General features: G+C 47.3%; 1 protein-coding gene across 5 annotated transcripts in view; it reads right to left on the reverse strand.

Moving 5' to 3' along the window:
• The window catches only part of Irag1 (inositol 1,4,5-triphosphate receptor associated 1), a 121,856-nt gene extending 102,043 nt beyond the window's left edge, over nucleotides 1-19,813 (reverse strand). Inside the window, exon 1 of one of the 5 annotated variants that reach the window (XM_076550248.1) lies at nucleotides 19,682-19,813. The gene's annotated coding sequence lies outside the window, so the exon portion shown is untranslated. Of the gene's footprint in view, nucleotides 1-8,055; nucleotides 8,164-8,330; nucleotides 8,884-19,681 lie in introns of those variants that run through there. The other 4 variants (XM_006978591.4, XM_076550251.1, XM_076550267.1 and 1 more) reach the window with 4 other exon arrangements.
• Nucleotides 19,814-20,268: the final 455 nt, after the last annotated feature.

Raw genomic sequence — 20,268 nt, forward strand, 5'->3', positions numbered from 1 at the left:
ACACACACACACACACACACACACACACACACACACACAGAGGAAAATAAATAAATAAGTAGATATATAGATAGATAAATAGATAAATAAATAGATGGAAGAGTTTGCTTGGGGTCTATGGTGTCAGAGTTAGCATCCATGGCCATCATGGGTTCATGATGGCAGCAGGGAGGTGGACATAGCACTGGGGCAGTAGCTGAAAGCTCACACCTTGAGACACAATTGCGAGGCAGAGAAAGAGACTCTGAAAGGCAATGTGGTCTTTCTGAAACCTTAAAGCTCACCCCAGTGACACCCTCCATCCCAACAAGGCCATACCTCTTAATCCTTCCCAAACAGTTCCACCAACTTGGACCAAGCATTCAAATATATGAGCTTATAAAGGCCATTCCCATTCAAACCACCACAGATGGCTAATATATGAATTTAATGAGGTATTAGTTATATCAGGTGTGACATATACATCCTGCTCAAAATGGCAGCTCAGAAGTAACCCAAAAGAAGAAGGTAAAGAAAACATTTAATTCCTGCCTGGAATTGCCTACATAGAACTTAGATTGTAGGGGGGAAAATCAAGGGTTGGAAAGACAGCTTAGTTGGGTTGAGTAAGGTCCTGAATAAGGACTTAAGTTCAGCTGTCCCTATCTGTGAGAGATCCTTTCTCAAAAAATAAGGTAGAGAGTGATAAAAGACATGTGATATTGACCTCTGGCCTCCACACTCAGATGTACACGTGTTCAGGAACACATACACAAGCACACATCACATACATACATACATACATACATACATACATACATACATACATACAAAAAATCAGTCCAAGTCCTTCCAGCTGGAGCAAGTCTTATACAGGAAAAGCTTATATTATATAAGTCCTCTACCAGGCATATCTGAAAGCAAAACTTCAAACATCCTGTGAGTGGAGAGGACAGGAGCTGAGGCCTCACTATCATGTGACTATTAACCACAGGGTCTCTCGCCAAGGCATGCACCCATCTCTTGAAGCTCATGTCTCTTGAAAGGTACCAGCCAGACACTCACTGTGTTGCATGAGAGATGATAGTACCAGCTGGCTCCACTGAGGGCAGGACTCTGATAGAGCTCAGAGGCATGCTCTGGTGGACAGCTCAGCCCCTCCCCCTGCTCTTTCTCTATGGAATTAGTGTTAGCTCCTCCAGCTCTGAGGTTTAAAGGGGCCTGACTCCCCTATGGGTGTGGTGATTTGGATAAGAATGGTCCCCATAGGTTCGTATATTTGAATGCTTAGTCATCAGGGAGTGGCACCATTTGAAAGGATTAGAAGGATTGGAGGTGTGGCCTTGTCCGAGTAGGTGTGGTCTTGTTGGAGGAAGTATGTCACTGGAGGTGGGCTTTGTGGTTTCAAAAGCCCAAGGCAGACCCCCCCCCCCCGCCTCTGCTTGTGGATCAGGATGTAGTTCTCAGCGACTTCTCCAGCACCACTCCTGCCTGCCACCATGTTCTCTGCCATGATGATAATGGACTAAGCCTCTGAAATTGTAAGCAAGCTCCCAGTAAAAAGCTTTCTTCTATATTTGTATGAGTTGCCTTGGTCATAGTGTCTCTTCACAACAATAGTACAGTGACTAAGACATGGGTCAGGGGTCAGTCTGCTCAAGGTACTATTAGGAAGCCTCTGGCCTCCATATAATTCCTTCTCCCATAGGAGCTTTACCTACCATATCAGGGAGATTAGCCTCTGAATCCCAATAGGCTTTAGGGAGTAAAGGAAGAAGGTATCCCTCATGGGGCCTTCTGAAGACTCTACCAGGGGTCAAAGGTAGTCCTCTGGACAATGAGTCTGCTGCTGGCCTTGAACTGTCTACACAAGTGAGAACAGGACACAGGGTTATGTATAGTCGGAGCCTCAGACTGAGAGCAGGAGTCTTCTTTCTGGGACTTCTGGAGAGGAACAGATGGTGGCTGAACACAAACAATAGGCTGAGGGACCAACTTCACAGATTAGACACTGTCCATACCGCAGGTGGGGAAACTGAGGCTACCGCACTCAATGCAGTTCCAGATCTATTTTTTATTTTTTTTTTTATTTTTTTTTGGTTTTTCGAGACAGGGTTTCTCTGTGTAGCTTTGCGCCTTTCCTGGAACTCACTTGGTAGTCCAGGCTGGCCTCGAACTCACAGAGATCCGCCTGGCTCTGCCTCCCGAGTGCTGGGATTAAAGGCGTGCGCCACCACCGCCCGGCGCAGTTCCAGATCTATGTCTGGTCAGTGAGATTGCCGCATGTTCAGCCCGGAGCACCATGCTGCCCTCTGCACAAAGTGCCATCTATCCATGTGACCATGAGGGCAGAGCTGGTTAACACAGAACCACCTCTCCACAGAGGCTCAGTGTGCACCCGACCACACCTATACAGCAGGTCTATGCTGTGTGTCTTCAGCTTTGTGCTCTTGAGCCCGGAGCTTCTGGAAGCCTCTGCTGTTTCAGTGAGTCGGCAGGAGAACTGGCTGTGGCCTGTGTGTCTGTTCCCAGGGCGGCCGCTCTGGGACTGCATCTCACTTCTACAGCAGGCTGTGAACAGTGTGCGTGCTCATCGTCATGGGGTTGAGCTCCCCCAACACTACCAGCACTGTTCCCCGCTATTCCACAACTATTGGCTAGTTGGATCCTTTGCACGCGACTCCGGTCATCTTGGCCATGCCTATACATCTATTCACTTAGTATTCTTTCATTTATAAGTGATGAACCAAGGTTGGAATCTGGGCCCTACCACTTACTAACTTTATGTTGTTGGGCAAGGCCCTTACCCTCCCCTCTCTGTGCCTCATCTGTATACGGAAGACAATGATGGCAACTGCCTGGAAGGGTTGCCATGGCAGCTTCACGAGCCACTGCTGGTGAAGCTCTGACTATCACCCAGCACACAACATGCATTCGGTGCATGCCAGCAACCACTGTTGCATTTATTTAAAGGGGAAACGCTATGTCCTATCTAAAGTGATAAAAGTCAGTACCAGTTAACACAAATAGAGAGCTATAAATGCAATGAAAACAGTTATTACATTCCAGCTATTGCTTACCAAAGGTTCCACGCCAAGACCTGCTCTCTTTTTCCCAAGAAGAGAGACAGGAAGCATAAGAAAGCTGTCGAAGGCACACTGGGTTCACACAGGGTGACCACTTCCAGATCTGCCCAGGCCTACCTGTTCTTAGCAACTCTCTTCCCAGACCCTGGACTTCAAACACAGAATCCCTCCTTGGTACAAAAGACCGTGAGGATCTTGAAATAGTGTCCTGACCTTGTGATTGTCTGTGCTTAAGGCTGGCCAGCACCCCACTGACAGACATCTTGCAGACCGGGCCTGCACTTCAGGCCACATAGCACATACCCGCCTCTGAGAACTGAGTTCCCAAACATGTGGGAAAGCCATCATGCCATGTGTGTCCCTCAGATAACCCTCTAGGGAAATCCACACCACAAACACCACTAACAGGAAGGCTGATTAAACTTCCACAGCTAACATGACTCTGCACGGCGAATCCATTGCAAAGCCACTGTGCTTGAAGAATTGCGAACAATGCAGAGAAAAGATCACAGTGGAATGTGCAGCTTAAAAAAAATCAGACTACAAAGCCATTCGAGGTCTTAGTTTCGTAAAAACATAGAACAATGTGAAGACCCTCCAGGGCTGGGATACGGCTCAGTTGGTAAGCTGCTTGCCTAGTGTTCTAGTTTGCTTTCTGGGATAAACCCATGACCAAAAGCAACTTGGGGAGAGAGAAGCCAAGGCGGGAACTCAAGTCAGGAGCTTGAAGCAGAAACCACAGAGGAATGTTGCTTACTGGCCTGCTTCCTGTGACTTTGCTCAGCTACCTTTCTTATCCAGCCCAGGCCCGCTCACCCAGGGATGGAACGGCCCACCCTGGGCCCTTCCACACAATCAGCGATTAAGAAAATGCCCCACAGACATGCCCACAGCCCAATCTGGTGGAGGCAATTCCTCAGTTGAGATTCTTCCTCCCAGGGATTCTTAGGTTGTGTTGACAAATATAACTATGGCACCCAGAACACATGAAGTCTGATAAGGTGCAGCACATATACTTGAGAGCAGTGGTGGGTACTGAGGAATAAGATCAGAAGTTCAAGGCCATCTTCAGCTACTTGTTGAGTTCGAGGCCAATCTAGGCTATCTAAGACCTTATCTCAAAAGCAGGAAAACGGAGGAGAGGAGAAGGGTGGAGAAAAGCTTATAGATGTACCTCCTGGAACATGCCTAATCTCATATGATCTCAGAAGCTAAGAAGGGTCTGGCCTGGTCAGTCCCTGAACGGTAAAAATGTAAATAAGAAATATACCATCATAGTAGCAATAATTAGCTCTGAATGATGAGATTCTGAAGTGGTTCTTCTCTTTATAATTACTTCTGAATTTCTTTTTTATTCTAATTTCTGTATTCCCCAAGAAAGTTTAGCAGAAGCATAAACTACTGTTACTACCAGAAAATAATTGAATAAAAATTATAAATAAAGGAAAATAAGAAGAAATAAAACTTTAATTATATTATTTAACCATGTTGTTATTGAGAAGACATTTGGCTAAATTCAAGATTGTTTTGACAATTTCACACACACACACACACACACACACACACACACACACACTGAACTGTGATCATATTCACCCTCAATACTCTCTCTTATCTCCCTCCCACTCCGGCTCCCCCTTCTCCACTAGTCCTCTTCTGCTGTGTCTTATTTCTATTTATTTTTGACCACTGAGTTAACTAGGGTTGTCTGTGTAAGCATGGGTAGGAGGTAGTACTAGAATACAGGCAACTTGGCGGCTACACTGATGAAAATAAATGGCACCAAGACAACCATTAACTGCCAACAGCTCCTGGGGAAGGGTGGGACTTGTGAGACCCTCCCTAATCCATGATGGATCGTTGAAGGATCCAATCTTGTGCCTAAGGCCAGTCCTAGCACAGATTTTTTATATCTGTCACTGGCTGGGGAAGCTTTTCTGTCTGGTTGTCACTTGCTTTCTACTCCCCTAGAGAAGTCCCTAGCAGGGTAGGCAAGGTTTGCTCAAGGTCACAGACAAGAGTTACCTCTGCTCAGGTGCCAAGTCCAAAGGCCACCATATGAGGTTGACCAGGGCTGTCACCTGAACCCCTAAGTCCACAGGGCTGGTATAACGGCCCCTTTTCCTTTCTCTTTGATTTCCCTGTTTGGATAGCAGCACTCAATAACTAGCCCTGGGACCTGAGTTACTAACTACTGGCGGAGTGACACCTACTGCAGAAGTTCTCCCATCCTAGAGAGAACCGGCCTGCACTAGAGAGAACCGGCCTCCACTAGAGAGAGAACCAGCCTGCACTAGAGAGAGAACCAGCCTGCACTAGAGAGAGAACCAGCCTGCACTAGAGAGAGAATAAGCCTGCACTAGAGAAACATCCTGCGCTAAAGAGAGAATAAACCTGCACTAGAGAACCAGGCTGCACTAGAGAACCAGGCTGCACTAGAGAGAGAACCAGCCTGCACTAGAGAACCAGCCTCCACTAGAAAACCAGCCTGCACTAGAGAACCAGCCTGTAACAGAGAGAGAACCAGCCTGCACTAGAGAGAGAACCAGCCTGCACTAGAGAGAGAACCGGCCTGCACTAGAGAGAGAACCGGCCTGCACTAGAGAGAGAACCGGCCTGCACTAGAGAGAGAACCGGCCTGCACTAGAGAGAGAACCGGCCTGCACTAGAGAGAGAACCGGCCTGCACTAGAGAGAGAACCGGCCTGCACTAGAGAGAGAACCGGCCTGCACTAGAGAGAGAACCGGCCTGCACTACAGAGAGAACCGGCCTGCACTACAGAGAGAACCGGCCTGCACTACAGAGAGAACCAGCTTGCACTAGAGAGAGAACCAGCCTGCACTAGAGAGAGAACCAGCCTGCACTAGAGAACCAGGCTGCACTAGAGAACCAGCTGTGCTAGAGAACCAGCCTGCACTAGAGAGAGAACCAGCCTGCACTAGAACCCACCCCCTCATCACGAGTATCAGCTGTGCGCCTCTAAGATCCAACATCCTGAGTTATAGCACAAGTACTGACGTGAGAACGCACCTGGACTAGGTCTGAGCACACAGTAGGAACTCAGGTAGTACCTTTTACTTCTCCTTTTCCCTTGCACTTACTACACCAGAACTCGGTTCTCCATCTCCCTGCCCTGACTCAGGTAACTCCCTAAGGTGCAGGGGGCAGAGTTATTGTCTCTCCACCTGGACCCTGGGCATTAAACAGACTGTCAAGCTACATTGAAGATGGCTGTGGAGCAACCCAGTGGCCCTGTGGGGCTGCTCAATTGACAAAGCAAAGAGAGGGAGATAGCCAGAGCATCCTCATTCAGCATCCTTCAAGCCAGACAACAAGATCTGCCCATCAGAAGCATGTGCTCAATAAACCTGAGTGCTATTTAACCAGGACAAACCTTAGGAGTGTTGTATCTGTTTGTTCATTCAAAAATGATGGACTCTGAACACTCAGTAATCTCATTCTGGTGTGGAGCACATAGTGTTGAATTCTGGTTCACAAACTTCAGTCTCCCAACTGCTGGAGCCCATTTATCATATAAACAATCCAGTTTCCTCCCAAGAACTCCCAGAATGCTTTATCCCCAAACTAAGAGCCCTGGGCCTATTGGGAATTGGGAATCACATGGTTCTTACTCAACCTACCTAAGATACTGGGTCATTTGGCGGCACTAAATGCCTTCTAGCCCTAGAGCCCCTACCTGTAAAGCTGAGGTTCAGACATATGTCCTAGCAATGCTGTGGGGTCATGTGACACTTCACATCACAGCCCCAGATGAGCATGAGGGTTTATGCTCCTCCTACTGTCCTCTCAAGAAACAGGACCCCGCAGAGGAGAATGGGGGCATGGGTGTGTGTGTCGGGGGCGGAGTCAAGAGCAGAAGCTCTAGAGATAGTCAACTGGGGTTAAATCATCTGTGCAACTTCTCTGTAGTTCAGAAAATACATTTACAGGCAGCATCTTGTTCATGTTGTGGCAATTAGCAGTTTTCCTTCCCAGAGGGTCATAAGGGTGCATGGAAGTGACTCACCACCACGCATATGGGAGGAGACATAGGCTTGAGTACAAACAGCCACCTCCAACACAAGTACACACATGCCACGGAATTATGAACCAAACGTAACAGTGACAACCGTTTTGTCACTTAGTCGAAAACCAGAAGCCAGTACTGGAGGCACTCACAGTTGTCAGGAGGGAACCCATGCAGACCGGCTTTCAAATCCTAGCTCTGACCCTTCTTCTGTGCCTTAGGCAAGTCACGGAACCGAGGAGGAGGAGGTAGCTGCACAGACCCCACTGGCTTGTGTCACCTCTTTAGGGGGAGGCCTTTCCAGCCAGGTCCTGCCTCCCGTGTGCTCCAGCCTGGCAGCTCTGGCCCCTTCCTCCTCCTCCATGCAGAACGAAGCTCAGCCAAGCCCAGGGCTGCCTCACTGCCTCTGCCACCCCAAAGCTGCCCGAAGAGCGTTGAAGAGCAGCAGCTGTCACTTGTGGAGGCAGGAGCGCCAGCCAGGGGTCCCAGGCCATGCTCTTGTTTATGCAGACTGTGAGGCCTCTCGAGCTTTTACAACTGTTTACTGCGCAGAAGGAAGCCGGCCGCTGGGCCTCTCCTGGGCCTTGCCCTGCTACCTTCCCTTTGGGAAAGCCTGTCTGAGTGCCACTCACGCTGGGAACAGCCTCCAGTGACCTCTGGAGGGGCACAGGCTGGAACACAGGCACACACACACACACACACACACACACACACACACACACACACACACAAACTCACTCACCATGAAAGGGTGCAGGGTATGGTGGGCTAGGGGACAGGTACAAAAAAGAGATTGGTTCAGAGATGGAAACGGGAGCTGTGGACAGAGCACAGGTCGGGAAGGTCAGGCATAGAAATAGAGCGAGTCAAGGATGGAGATGGCTAGACCAACAGCAGTTCACACACGTAGACCCCAGGGAGAAGAAAGCAGAGGCACCGGAAGTCCCGGGGAAGCAAGCCCACCCTGTCCATCCTGCACAGCTCCGGCATTACTCTACGGCCACAAAGGATCGCGCAGGAAAGCCCGGGCTGAGGGTCTCCGAGAGAAGTCACATCTTCACCCCAACCTGCACATGCTTTCCAGAAGCAAGCAGAAGAGGCAGGATTTAGTGAGGACTGAGAGTTTCATTTCTTATTTAAAACTTGAGACAGCAACAATAAAAATACTCGGCTAAAATAGCACCCAACCAAGCCACTTCCCCTACAACTTAAAGTGCCCCCATCCCAGCACCCTGTACCTTTAAGGAGGAGAAGGCGCCTCTCTGCTTCCCTCGGGCTGAAGAGGCAGGTTATTCTAGGCAATAGCGATGACTTACCTAAAACTGAGTTATTCCCCTTTCCTCCCTGGCCAGCCTCTCTTCACTCTGGGGAGCTTTTACCATTTAAGGTCAATGTTACATCTGGCTCCAGAGCTCCAAGCTGAAAAGCTCTGGCTGCAGAGCCCCGGCTGCCTGCCTCCTCCTCAGAGAGGGGCTGGGATGAGGGGCTGGGATGAGGGGCTGGGACTGGGAACCAGAGTTCCACCAGGCCCCCCACAGCCTGGCTCTGGGGATAAAGGCAGGAGAAGCTTCCCAGCCAGCCTCAGGGTTCAAGGAAGTTTGGGCCTGAGTGGTAGCCCCTCATCCTGGGCTCTTGCAGGGGTACCCCCGTAGCCCATGGCAGTGCCTAGGGGGGGCAGTTGGAGATACCCAACACTGTCCTTGCCAGAGGGGGATGAAGGGGACATATGCAAACCAGTCTCCCACCCCTGAGTGTCCAGCAAGCATGTGAGCCTAGATAAGATCCTGGCCCAGTGCCAGGAGAAGCTGGGAATGTTTCCTGTCCCATGGATTTGGGGGCGGAGGCTACTCCCATGTTAAACCCTCAGGATTGCCAGAGAGAAGGGCATGATGAAGGGGATTAGCTAATTCCAGACCTGGCAGCAGCCCCAGGGGTCAGTCCCAGCTCCTTCACTTAACAGTCCTGTAGCCTTAACATGGCAAAGCCTCAGTCTTCATCTCTGAAGTGGGACAATAGTGAAAGATCAGGACACTGTGAGCCAGGGTCTCATAGGTACTAGAACAGCATGGATGAATTTCTTGCCCCCACTACACCCCTCAACTCAGGTGGGGAAAGCTGCCTCTCTTCTGGAAGTCCACACCCTGCCAATGTTTGTTCCTCACCTTCCTCAGACACAGTACCCAAGGCTAGGATCACAGAATGTCAACCCTTAAACAACCACATGGGGGCTCCACCGCCCCTTCTGCAGTTAGAGATCTCAACAGAGAAGCCCTTGGGTGGGTAGCAGATAACCACAGGGTACTCAAATTTAAATCTCAAATGAAATGCCATTATTTCCATATAAGGATGCCCCAAATACTGCATGAGACATGCTTGTGCCACAAGATCGTATGTGGTTCATTTGAAGTTCAAACGTAACTGGGCATTTTACTTGCTAGACCTGAGAGTCCAGCCCTGGCCTTACTTGTTAGTCCTGAGTGAGAATATGAGGGACTGGGGCTCAGAGGCCATTGGGCTCACGTCCTCTGCTGCCAGCATGAGCAAAGGCCCCATCTTCAGCCCCTAGCCACAGGCCAGTCACCAGAGCAGCTGCTCTCAGACTGATCTGGACCCAGTGGTGCTCTGGCCAGGCTGGCTTCCGGCGCATGGTCCTGGCCTGTCTCTCTCGGGTGCTGAGTAAACTTCCTGCTGGGTAGCAAATCTGCCTGCTGACTTCATTAATCGCTCTTTCTCCTGGGAACCCACATCTGTCTGTGGATGTGCATCCCACTGGCAAAGCCACCTGTGGAAACTACTAACACTGACCGGGCTGTCCAGCTGTGCTCTCCTGACCTCAGAATGACTCAAATCTCTAAACCTGAACTTAGAGGCTCTGGACTCTTCTTCCAAAAGTTCTAATTTCATAGACCTGAGTCTGAAACAAGACACAGGCACCTGGTCCAAACTAAGGTCCTCTGTGACTCTCAACATTCCTAACTTTGAAGACATGTTGCTCTAAAGCCGTGATTCTCAACCTGTGAGTCCTGACCCTTTGGGAGTCAAATGACCTTTTTACAGGGATCACATATCAGATATGCTGTATATCAGGCATTTATATTATGATTCATAACAGTAGCAAAATTACAGTTATAAAGTAACAATGAAATAATTTTATGATTGGGGATCACCACAATATGAAGGACTGTATTAAAGGGTCCCAGCATTTTGGGAAGGCTGAGAACCACTGCTCTAAAGGGTAGTATAGGAACCAGAGGCTAAAAATTGAACCTCTGGCTTTGTGTGCTTATGAGTGTGTGCACACGCTTGTATGTGTGTAAGCCACTTAGCAAACACCTCCTATATTCCTAAACAGTACATTAGATCATTTTCATGAAAGTGTGTGTCTACCTTACATTCATCTTATCGAACAGAATTATCGCATTTTTCCTTTGAAGAGGAAACTGAGGCTGAAAGAAATGGAGCAGCGCTTTAGATGCTCTGCAGCCTTGAGTGCCAGGGCCCAGCTGTGAGCGGTGGTGGTTCCATCTACACATCCTTCCTCTTCACCATCTACCACCCCTTCCACCACGGTTCTTATCCCAAGGTCATGGGTGGCCTCTGTGAGTCTCTGAGCCAGCATTCTATTCCTGCGTCTCTTGGTAGAGGCCCAAAGCTTTCCCCAGCCTCACAAAGCAGTCACCAAGTGACTTTTTAAAACTCACTTCAGTGACAAGCTTTTGTAAAACATCCCTTGGTGAGTGTGCAAAGCAGAGCAAGCTCTATAGAGGACACATCAGCACTGCCAAGGCTAGGAGGCCCTTGCCCTTTGACCCAGTTCTACTTCTAAGAATTTATTTTATAAACAACTCCCACACTTGGGAAATGACAGATGCACACGATTACTCATTGTAGCACTGTGTATAAAAGCTGGGGGATTAGGAATGACATAAATGTGCACTACTTGGGGGCCATAAAAGAAGATGGGGTGTAGCCATAACAAAGGAGGAGGGAGCCAGTGCCCTAGTAATGGGAAAAGGCTGCTAAGACTGTGGTTCTCAACCTGTGGGTCGTGACCCCACAGCGTTGCATATCAGATATTTAAATTATGATTCATAATATTAGCAAAATTATAGTTAAGAAGTAGTGATGAAAATAATTTTATAATTGGGGTCACTACAACATGCGGAACTGTATTAAAGGGTCCCAGCATCAGGAAGGTTGAGAACCACTGCTCTAAGATGTATTGGTACATGGGAAGATAGCTAAAAAATGATCTACCACATGGGTGGGAAAAGTGTGTGTAGATGTATATTTATGTACATATGAAGACGCTTATGTCCATTCATATATACCCACACTCAGAGTGCACTCAAAAACTGGCACAAAAGTCAGCAATATTAAAACATTATCCCTGGGAAAGGAATGTAAGTTGTGGAATAAGGAGGCATCACTGGGGCTAGTGAGATGGTTCATGGGGTGGCAGTGCCTGCGGGCAAGCATGACTACCTAAATTCAATTCCCAGGACCCACACGGTAGAGAGGGAACTGACTCCATCAAGCTGGCCTCTGGCCTCTTCCTGCCCACCATGACATGCACATGCCCACATGCCCACGTGCATACATACAAAAAAGAAGAAGAAGAAGAAGAAGAAGAAGAAGAAGAAGAAGAAGAAGAAGAAGAAGAAGAAGAAGAAGAAGAAGAAGAAGAAGAAGAAGAAGAAGAAGAAGAAGAAGAAGAAGAAGAAGAAGACGGGCGGTGGTAGCGCACACCTTTAATCCCAGCACTCGGGAGGCAGAGCCAGGTGTATCTCTGTGAGTTTGAGGCCAGCCTGGTCTACAGAGTGAGATCTGGGACAGGTTCTAAAACTACACAGAGAAACCCTGTCTTGAAAAAAAAAAAATGAAATGAAAAAAAATTTAAAGACTAACCACTGTATTCACTGTGTCTTACTTATGCATTTAAGGTCTTAGGCCACAGGACTAAGTCATGTGTTTATATTCAATAATAATAATAATAATAATAATAATAATAATAAAACAAAAGCATTGCTCTGAGCAGAGATTTAATTAACTTGTCATCCAGCACTGCCTCTGCCAACTGTCAGGAATGCTGGGAAGATTCTGACTAAAGGTTATTGGTGTGTGTTTTTTTTTAACTTTTATTTTGGAACAATTTCAGGAATACAGGAAGTTATAAAAATAGTCGAGTTTCAAGTACTCCATCAGCTTCTCTCAATGGTGTGGCACTTATAACACGGTTATGTATTTCAGAACCAGGAAATTGACATCAGGATGTAACTGTTAACTAGATGCTCTTATCCCCATGGTTATTTTTTAAATGGAACCTTTCCATTTAGGCACTGAAAATGTTCACTGATGGGGCTGCAGAGATGGTTAAGAGCATGCACCGCTATTACAAAGGACTCTCACTTCAATTCCCAGCATGCAAGCTGAGTGGCTCAAAGTCTGTAACTCCAGCTCCAGGGGATCCAACAGCCCCTCTGACCTCTGTGGGCACCTGAACTCACGTGCACAGATACATACATATACATATAATTAATTAAAATCACAATAAAGCCAGACAATGGTGGCACATGCCTTTAATCCCAGCAATTGGGAGGCAGAGGCAGGTGGATCTCTTTGAGTTTGAGGCTAGCCTGGTCTACAAAGTTATTTCCAGGATAGCCAGGTCTACACAGAAAAACCCTGCCCCAGGGGAAAAAAATTAAAAACAGTGTTGACTGAGAACCTTTGATGAGCTGACCTAGTGCTGGCTGATGGGATGTGGTAGGAACACCTGTGACCCATCTGTGCCCTCTTAATGACCCCTAAATTCATGTGACAGCAGCGTCACTGAGGCCTAGGATCCAGCAATGCACAAGGAGTGCTGACCACAGCTCTAAAAAAGGAACTGTGTCCCTCGCTGTCCTGGTCACGGAGCTTCACAGCTTGCCCAAAAGCTGACTTTTAATCCTTAAAAGAACATAAGCAATTACTCTGGCTATATTTATCCATGTTCCTGGAGCCACACAGGGATTTGGCCTCTCTCTACCAAAATCTCCAGCTCATCACTCATCCCATCAGCGACCATCATGTGTCCTCAGCACAAAAGCAATGGGCCAACACAGGCATACTGGCCCACAGCTCGGGGAGGCTCTCGACTGACCATCTGACCTTTGGCCGGGAAGAAGTTTTAAGGACCAGGAAAACAAAAGCTCATCCTGGGACAGAGGGACGCCAAGGGAGGAGACTTGGCTTCTTGCCAAGAATGCAGCCCGCCCTGGGTTGATTGCTGGACAGTTTCTCTGGGAGCTCGACTTCCCTGCCCTGTTAACTTAGTGACTCGGAGAAGGCTCAGCGCTCAGCAGACCCTGCAGGAACGAACAATGAGAAGCCGCTGAGCAGACCTGCAACTAACAGGTGTCATTCCCTGAACTCGGGATCAGGCACTGTGCCGGCCTCTTTGCGTACATGCTCTAATGCTGCCATCATCGCCAAATACACACGATGTGTAGCTTCCCACCCCCACATCCTAAACGAAAATTTCAATGTGGAGAGCTGAGGAACCTTGCCACCATCGTGCAGTTTGCAAACTCCAGTCTCTCTAATTCTAGGGTCCCCAAGTGACCAACCCAAGGCCACAGACTACAAACACAAGATCCCAATCTCTGTTCCTCCTCCAAGATAACAGTATCCCTTTCCCAATAAAATGCTAGCAGGGACTCCTTAAAAAAGGAATGTATACTTAAGCTGGGAGTGGTGGAACACACCCTAATCCCAGCGCTTGGGGGGCTAAGGAAGGAGGAGTGTGAGTTCCAGGCAGCCCGAGCTATATAGAAAGATACTGCCTCAAACAATAAGTAAATGGAAAGAGAAAATAAGGTAAGAGAGGCAAAGATAATACTATATCTCAGCCATGAGGAGAACGGGAGGGAAGGGCCATGGATGGGCATTTCTGCAAGTTTGCGAGAGAAACTGGAGGAGTGGTGTCCGCCAACTCAGGGCACGAAAGCTGAGCTCCGCACAACAGACAGAGAAGGCTGTCTAGAGCCAAGAAGTAGCTCCTCCCTGCTCTGAGACTCCTGAGAAGTTCAGGTGTGACAAGGACAGGAATGAGATGGCCAGAAAAGACGCAGGTGACAGAAAGCTCTGGACAGGCAGAAAAGAATGGAACCTTTGTACAAGATAAGTGATCTTAGGCTAAAGTCAAGAGAGCTATGAACTAGCTATCGAGTATATTTCTTTTTCATATTCCCAGACATTTAGCAGGAAGCAAATTAGCAAGCACAGTATACCCAATGCCAGCCAAGTTTTTCACTGTCAGCTATGGAGAAAGAACAGAGTAAATCATGTACTGTACTGAAGTGAAGGAGAGACAGAGACAGAGACAGCAATAGGCTAGCTGGTGGGTAAAGATGTAAATAGATATGCAGATGTAAATATATACAGGTGGCCTTGACGTATGATGGAGTCATATCCCAACACATTCATTATAAGTTAAAAATAATGTTACTTGGAAATGTATTTAATATATATAACCTACCCAACATCATCACTCAGCCTAGACTACATACACTCATTAACAAGTGGCCTATTTTATAAGAAATGTGGGATAACTTATTGACCACCTGTATCTTAAAAAAAAAAAAAAAAAGCCACTAGCAACAGTTCAGTATGGAATCCAAATTATTTCTTGTGGGTTTGTATGGCTGAGTGTGATCTACCACTTACTGCCACCACCCAGCATATGGGAGAGTATGATATTGCATATTTCTAGCCTGGGGATTTTTTTAATTCAAATTTCTACTGAACAACTTGTAAAATTGAAAAATCATTGAGCTAAATCATCATAATCCAGGCACTATCTATATGTGTCCTTATATACATTCATACATATATACCTATGTCTGTGCATAAATCTTTTCCCATTTTCTAGCTCTGGCCACTGAGAAGACCTGCAATAAGGATGCTCCAGGAGCAATGAGTATATTTTACACTCAACTTTTTTGTTTGTAAATACTATTCTCCAATAAAAAGGGACCAGTGTCTTTTCTTTCTTCCTCTTGTGTGTATATGTTGTACACATGAGGTGAGGGCCATGTGTGTGCGTGTGCATGTGGAAGGTACAGGTTGATGACAAGTGTCTTCCTTAGTCACTGTCCACCTCACATTTTGAGAGTCTCTCACTGAAGATAGAATTTACCGATTTGGTTATACTGGCTGCCAGCAAGCCCCAGGGGTTCCCCCTGTCTCTGCCTCCCCCACACTGGGATTACTAACATCCTGGGTTTTGTTGTTATTGTTGTTGTTGTTGTTGTTTTGCATGAGTGGCTAGAACAGGGAAAGCGTGAAGTGAAACTAGAGCTTCTTATGTCACAAACAGTATCAAGATGTCAAAAGTATGGAGAGCTTCTTGAAGATGCTCCAGCTGGCCACATCTGAGACAGCATGAGTGTGCTGGCTAGTTTTATGTCAACTTGACACAAGCTGGAGTCATTTGGGAAGAGGGAGGCGCCATTGAGAAGATGCTCTCACCAGACTGACTGTGGACAAGCTGATGGTGCACTTTCTTGAGTTATGATATGGAAGGGCCCAGATCACTTTGGGAACCACCAGGCAGGTAGGCCTAGGTGCTATAAGAAAGCAGGCTGAGCAAAGCATGAGGCTCAAGCCAGTAAGCAGAATTCCTCCATAGACAGCCTCTGCTTAAGTTCCTGCCTCTAGTTCCTGCCCTGACTTCCTTCAGTGACAGACTGTGATGTGCAATATAAGCTGAAATAAACCCTTTCCTCCCCCAAGTTGCTTTTAGTCATGGTGTTTTATCACAGTAATAGAAGGCTAACTAAGACAATGGACAGACAAATAACTACAGCTAGTAAAGAGGTGTAGGCCACTGAATAAAATAAAAATTATGAGTTCATGCTGATAAAGACAAACCAAGGAGAAAGAGAAAGTTCTATTTTGCAGTAGAACAAAATCTTTGATAAATGTAAAAAAATACCAAAACTAGACAATCATGATTTGGCAGTCATGTTATTTATTGACGGGCAGGGGACACTAACAAATGTTAAAACTCCTGGTTGAAAGTTTAAGAATCACAAGTGTTTGCATAGTCTCAAAGTATTTCCTCCATGATATGCTAATAAGATTTACGTGGAGAAATTTGGCAGAGCCAAGTGAACAAGATTGTGGTGATATTTTATTTGTGCTTTAATAAAGTTTGCCTGGAGATCAGAGGAAATAACAAGCCATTTTAAGTAAACAAAGAAGTCAGGCAGTGGTAGCACATGCCCTTAATCCTATCACTTAGTAGGCAGGATCTCTGTGTGGTCAAGGACACACTAGGGAACAGAGCCAAGTGTGGTGACACACACTTTTAATCCCAGTACCAACCATAGAGACCTGGAAGTCTGTACAGACAGACAGAAAGTGACAGAGCTGCGTAGGAAGAGGAAGTGAGGTAGCTGGGCTAAAATAGCCAATGAGAGGGCAGAACCCCAAGGCAATAAAGGCGTGGGTAGACAGGAAGTAACTCGAATTTGGAAGCTGCAGAGTTGGTGAGGTAAGGTTGGCTGGTGGCTTTCCCTATTTCCCTGGTCTAAGGCTTTCACTCCTATATATGGCTCTGTGTTTTTTATTTAATGAGACCATTTAGAAATTTGTCTACACAAAATTAACAGTAGTGGGAGAGGCTGACATAGGCACTCCACAGCATTGCTTCCACCATGTTTCTGCTGAAGACGGAGCCTGAATCTCATCACCAGGGCAAATTCAATTCCAAGAAAACTCTTCAGAATGGCAGCACCATTATATTACTCCACAGAAAAGGGGGTCCAAGAGTCCTAGCAATTAAATGCAGCAAGTGATCTGGGGTTTTCTTGGGACATTTAGCAAAAGCTGAATAAAGTCTGTAGACAGTTCCAGGGAAAAAGAGAAATGCTAAATAAATAGACAATGAATGGATAGATCATACATGCAAACATAGATAATATGCATATGCACAGGATCGATATGACAAAAGATCAGTATCTGAGTATCCCATAAAGAGCATACAATAATTATTGCTACTGTGTTGGGGAATATTATTTTAAAGTGTGTTACATTTGTTTACTTTGTATTTGTTTAACTCTGTGGAGCTGTGTTACTGTGCCTGTCTATAACACCTGATGGTCTAATGAAGAACTGAACGGCCAATAGAAGGCAGGAGAAAGGATAGGTGGGGCTGGCAGGCAGAGAAAATAAATAGAAAGAGAGATCTGGGAGGAAGGAAGAAGAAAGAAGGAGCCAGAAAAGGAGGAGGACTCCAGGGGCCAGCCACCCAGCTACACAGCAAGCCATGGAGTAAGATTTACAGAAGTAAGAGAACAGGAAAAGCCCAGAGGCAAAAGAGACAGCTAATTTAAAGTTAAGGAAAGCTGGTAAGAAACAAGTAAAGCTAAAGCTGGGCATTTATAAATAAGAATAAGCTTCTGGCCAGGCAGTGGTGGTGCATGCCTTTAATCCCAGCAATGGGAGGCAGAGGCAGGCAGATCTCTGTGAGTTCGAGGCCAGCCTGGTCTACAGAGCGAGATCCAAGAAAGGTGCAAAGCTACACAGAGAAACCCTGTCTTGAAAAACAAAACAAACAAAACAAAAACAAAAACAAAAGGAATACGCTTCTGTGAGTGATTTATTTGGGAGGTGGGCCCCCCAAAAGAACAAAAACACCCAACAACATTACTGTTCTAGAAGTGATTTACTGGGGACAGAGCAAATAAGAGGAGGGGCTGGAGATCAGAAATGGGAGGGGACTTGGGGCAGCCAGAACAACTTGGAATCCAGAATTAAAACCACATCCTTGCTAAGAAAGAAGAGAGACCCATGGGGCTGGGAGATGACTCCGTCAGTAAAGTGCTTGTTTCACAAGCGTGAGGACCTGAGTTCCAATCCCAGCACCCACGTGAAAAAGCCAGATGTGGTAGTCACCCCAGCGCTAGGGAGGCAGAAACAGGAGGATTTCTGGGGCTTGAGGCTTGCTGGCTAGCCAGTGTAGGCAAATCAGTGAGTTCTGGGTTCAGTGATAGATGCAGTATCAACATATGAGGGTGAGAGGAACTGAGACACCAGACATCAACAATTAGGCTCCACTTACACGTGCACATAGGAAGGAAAGGAAGGAGGGAGGGAAAGAAGGTGGGAGGGGGAAGGAAAAATGAAAAAAGAAGCCCAACTATCTGCTTTGGGTATCTGGGTAAATTAATTCATGGATGCTTGCCTGCTGGGCTCTGTTAGGTCCCCATTCTACACCAGGCCAGGCAGGGAATAACCTTCGACAGCCCCTACTCCTTACAGCCATCTTCCTGGCCTGCCCATGGGAAGATGGGGCCTGGCTAGGAAGGCCAGAAAAGCTGCCGAAGTCCAGAAGAGAGACACAGACAGCTCTGGGGCCTGGGGCCATGAGGGAGGGCCTGTGGAGGTGTTACAGGTGTGCCAGCTGGTGAGAAGACTGTGCAGAGCGTAATGGCCATAATAGATATCACCATGGAGGCTTCTTGGAGTTACAAGCAACCAGCTCTGGCTAGCTCCAGAGGAAAAAGAGCTTGTGCCAAGGATAACTCGCTCTCTACAGGCCTGAGGACAGAGAGGACAGGAGAGGAAGTGCACCCAGCCCCAGGGGAGCAGAGCGCTCTCAGAACCCAGGCCAGGGCTGTCTCTCCCGACCCCTCCTCTCTCTGTGCCTTCTTTAGCCGCACCCATCTGGCTGTCGCCCGTAAGCCTCCCAGCTCCAGGCTTGTCTGTGCCTTCTCTCAAACTGGAAGGAGAAATCTGACCTGCCAGTGTGTGCTTAATCAGTTCCCATACACCATGAGCGGCCTTGGGGGGCAGCTAACCCTAATGGGTCACATGATCATATCTGGGGCCATGATAGAAGCACCATGGGCTGCTTTCTTGGGCTGCGAAGCAATAAACGATGTCACTGAAAAGGAGTGAGGGAAGGTCCTCACATTTACCAAACTCTCCCCACATGCCCAGTGTTTACTGGATGACCTGAAGCCACCTTACCCGATGGCACCGTGAGGTGGATTTTATTATTCCTAGTTTACAAATGGATAAATGAAGCTTAAAGGGAGTTAAGCACTCATCCGGGATCTCAGAGGTAGAAGGCAGCTGCTTAGGATATAAATAGAAGCTTGCCCAACTACCAAGTCCACATTCTTCCTTCAGAACACTGCTTGGGGGCTTTCTATGTCAGAGCCCGTGAGGACCATAGGACTTAGAGTAAGAAAACCACAGAGGTCTTACAGCCTCAGTGTGCTTGCTCTGCTAAGACAGCCCCCTCTTAGCACCTTTTAGGGCCTCATACCTCTGGAAATCTGAAAAAAAAAAAAGCCATGGACTCTGTTGCCAGATAACCCACACATCACAGTAAGCTTGACTGGAGTATACAGCTCCCCCCCCCCCCGCCCCCACCCCCCGTGAACCCCCATTGCCCTCCGCAAGCATCTCCAGTTATCAGTGGCTCACCTCCCTACTCAAATTCTGCAGGAGAACGAGCTTGCTGCTTCCCCTAGCTTCTAAACAGGTCCCATGACACAACAGATTGCTTATCTCACCAAAGGAACAATCCAACCTTTCTCAGATTCTCCCTCCTGGCTTCACATGGATTTTTCTGTTGGATGGAAAAGTGAAAGAGATGTGAAGCAGAAGATTTCTGAGGTTTTCGAGCTGACATTCCACCGAGATGAATGTGGACAAGAGCCTAATTTCACTAATCCTGAAAGGGACGCGCTGGCCTTCCTGGGTCACTGCCTGCACCACACGGCCCTCCTTCCCAGCCGGCGGGCATGGAGCCGCCTTTTGAAAAGCCTTTGAAGTTACAAAGAGCACACATTACTTTTTAAGCACAAACCCTGGAGATGTTTTCTAAGCACCTTTCTTCAAGTGAATGCTAACTGAATTGAATAAAATAGTTGTTGTTCATAATGATAAATAGAAAGAAGAGGAGTCAGGGGAAACTACTCATTCTTCCCTATCTCCCTGACGAGCAACCGCTGAACTGCCTCAGGCTCAGTCCTCAGACCTAGATTCTCTTCTGTATATACTCGTCATTAAGAGTACCTTATCCGCCGGGCGGTGGTGGCGCACACCTTTAATCCCAGCACTCGGGAGGCAGAGCCAGGCGGATCTCTGTGAGTTCGAGGCCAGCCTGGGCTACCA

This window comes from Peromyscus maniculatus, chromosome 1 (genome assembly GCF_049852395.1).
Source record: "Peromyscus maniculatus bairdii isolate BWxNUB_F1_BW_parent chromosome 1, HU_Pman_BW_mat_3.1, whole genome shotgun sequence".
Classification (NCBI taxonomy): Eukaryota; Metazoa; Chordata; class Mammalia; order Rodentia; family Cricetidae; genus Peromyscus; species Peromyscus maniculatus.